The sequence below is a fragment of the Ostrea edulis genome, chromosome 2 (assembly GCF_947568905.1).
Source record: "Ostrea edulis chromosome 2, xbOstEdul1.1, whole genome shotgun sequence".
NCBI lineage: Eukaryota > Metazoa > Mollusca > Bivalvia > Ostreida > Ostreidae > Ostrea > Ostrea edulis.
Window position 1 is genome coordinate 22566280 of NC_079165.1, and position 3434 is coordinate 22569713.

Here is a 3434-nt window from a genome sequence, read left to right on the forward strand (position 1 = left end):
CCTATCAATATGTGACAACATAGAACATAATTATTGCAAAGTAAATATGGAAGAAAACTAATCATTCATACGTACATGACGGTATTGATACCAGCAACACTAACGAAATTGACAACAGTTTCATTTTACTTCCTACATTCCAAATCACCTCCCAATGCAAAAGAGTTCTACAGCTAGTGAATCGATTTAGCGGAATATGATATTCAACTGTTATAAATCGGACCACGGCCTAGTATGTACAGGTAGAAAGGTAGCCCTGGTGTGTGTATGTAATCTTCATTTTTATAGCCAAACAATGTTCCCTCCATAGTATGGAAATATTGAATTTATACCTTATTGTCGTCTCCTCACACATCGCCTCCGTGGCCTAATGGATAAGGCACCGGCCTCCTAAGCCGGGGATTGCGGGTTCGAGTCCCGTCGGAGGTGTGTTTTTAAACCCTGTCTTTCTGATTTTTAACATCTTTTATTCGCTATTTTACAACCCCATACACAGGCACTCGACGTTTTAAATATCTATAATTTAAAAAAATCGTCTTCCTGTAAACATAATATTATCTTTACAGGAAAACAAAAATTTTTTATTATAGATATTTTTAAAAAAAAAACCGTCTAACGTCCCTTGATTTTCTGTCGCGTCCGGGGTTCGAACCCCGACCTTCCGTATGCGTGGCGGCAAACGCTTTACCTCTAGACCACCGCGGCGGTCTCGACCGAAACGAAGCCCCTGTGAAAGTTGCCACATATAAATGAAATTCGCCTCCCCTTTGATATCCAAAGTTTTAAAAGTTGGAAAGGAGGAGGGGGTGAGGAAGCACAAAGTCCATATCCGAAGTTAATCAGATTATACCATGTGCAAATTACTTTCGGATCCAGAAATTTCAGAACGGAGGGTTACAGTCTCATAGGTCGGAGGTCTGGGGAAACACACACTGCAGGATTGGGGGGGGGGGGGGGGGGTCGCCGGCGTTGGATCCGCCTTTCATGTATACATGTGGGTATTGTGTATTTGTATGAAGTATATCAATTGGTATGAGTATGTCTTCCCGATCTCTTTGTAATCCTGCTTCCCTTGTTCATATGCCTTTTGATTTTACAAAATGCTGACCTCCTCATAATATTATTATTCAAAATATTTTCCTTTTGATTTCTTTGGACGAATTTCAGATGGTACTGAAATTGAAAATACAAACAAATTCATAAAAACATAATCTAAAGAGGCTCATGGACCATGTCGCTCACCTATGCATTTCACTTTTCCTTGTGTCATGAACAAGAGGGAAATAGTCAATGAACCTCAAGGAGGAATGCTACACCACAGAAATTTGATGTGAATGAAAAATGAAGGATATGTACAATATTATGATATTGAAAACTTTTGAATTCACTTTATTTAGTCAAAAAATGCAGTTTTAGTAAAAAGTAATCTGGGGGGGAAAAAGAAGAGTAAAACCCCTGTCAGCCAGAGGTTGTCACTGCATTGACTGCGTTTCAAATAATGAGAAAGGCATATCAATGTTTTAGATTACTTTCTTTAAATGTTTCTCCGATGCAAAATTAAATGTCATGTTTTAAGGTCAAGGGCGGATCCAGAGGGTCCGGAACCCCCCCCCCCCCTTTTTCAGACCAAAAAGTTTAAAAGTTATTCAATTTTAAGGAGTCTTTGAGTCAAAATGATATGAAAGGTGGATACTTACATCACTCAAATTTATCAACAGCAGTATATCATTTAATTGTAGGATAAATAAAACCTTGCACTGATATATGTTTACGATATTTTCGTCAGATACAAGTATCACTTAAGAATTCTTAAATGTATGTAACATAAAGGCTTTGTTGAAGAAGTAGACAATTTGAAAGTGAAAATGAAGTGCCAGGAAATACTCAGAATGCAGGATTTTGCATCATTTACCCCAGAGCTTCTAGGGGCCTATAGGCGACCCCCACACCCCCGGCCTATTGGGAGTAAGCTTTAAATAAGCTTCCTTTTTCTCTTTTATTTTTTCTTTCTTTCCGAAAAATAAAATTTGAGTATGGCGATTAGAGAATGACTAGAACCTTGGAAATAATTAGTAATTAAACTAAGCATTTCCATGTATAAAGACTCTCACGATCTCCCTAAGATGTTATGTACACCAACAAAGGGGTAAATGGGTAGGGGTGGAGGTTGTGAAAATTACATAAAAAATCAAGTGCCAGACCACACCACCACCCCTTTCACAAATTCCTGGATCCGCCTATCAAGGTCATCTCCGAGGACCCGTGACATTCACACCTGATGCCGAGCATTTGGCGATGGAATTGTCACTACCTGTTTTAACGACTTAGATCTGTCGTGGCCCGGATTTGAACCCCGACCTTTCGCATGCGGGGCGAACGCTCCACCTCCAGACCACCGCGGCGGTACTTGTTTATTTTATGTTCGTTATCCTTACTTGTTCATCTAGAGAATGTTCAGAGCTGTGAACTTACCGTCACGTTCTACAATGTATGCAGACTTTCTCCGTCTAATGAGAAGAGCAGGTGCTCTCTCACTTGTACCGGAACATCTGGTGGATTGATTGTACATATTGTTTACGTCTCTCTCGAGAATATTTCACTCCTATGGAGACGTCACCATTGCTGGTGAAGGGCTGCAAAATTTAGGCCTATGCTCAGAGCTTACGGCCTTTGAGCAGGGAGTGATCTTTATAATGCCTGCCACACCTGCTGTGACACCAGGCCTCGGTTTTTGTGGTCTCATCCGAAGGACCGCCCCATTCAGTCTCCTCTTACAAGCAAAGGGTAGTGAGGACCTAGCGTTCCAGTATCTGGGCGACAATGAAAGTCATGGACAGGCCGTACTCCATTTCAAGGCCAGAGACTTGGGTACAAGGTTATCTGAGATACTGGAACCATTTTATAATGATGGACCAAGAGGAACCAATGTTATAGATGGATTTCACCACAAGTTCAATAAGATGTGTCAGCTCCCCCATCCCAACGTCTATGTTTCTCCATCTGATCCAAAGCAGGTGTACTTAACCGTGCCAACGTAGCAAAGATGATCGATACAGATTTCAGCAGGAAGAATCGTAAATCCTAAAGAGAAATCGTAAATCTTAAAGAGAAATCGTACGTCCTAAAGGGAAGTACCATCAGCTGGACTCGCACATTCAGCAGCTTCGAGAGACTGAGCTAGTGGAGTCACGCATTCGGCGACTACATTACTCTGTGACAAGACACAAACTTCACGACGTATGCAGATGCTGCCTCTCATCCGCAAATGATTTTAAGTGATGCAAACATTCTTAATGCTTAAAAGGTGATCTTGTCTGCGAATTTTCTTTGTGCTTTTCACGAAAAGCTTGTAGTATCAAATTGTTTTATATTTGAAGTAGAATTTCATAGAGTTATAATTGCAAATGTATTATTATTAATGTAGTATGTACATA

General features: G+C 40.4%; 1 non-coding gene across 1 annotated transcript; it reads left to right on the forward strand.

The window, feature by feature from the left end:
• The first annotated feature begins 356 nt into the window (after positions 1–356).
• Trnar-ccu (transfer RNA arginine (anticodon CCU)) lies at positions 357–429 on the forward strand. Its single transcript has one exon. It is a non-coding gene; the product is annotated as a tRNA-Arg (tRNA).
• Positions 430–3434: the final 3005 nt, after the last annotated feature.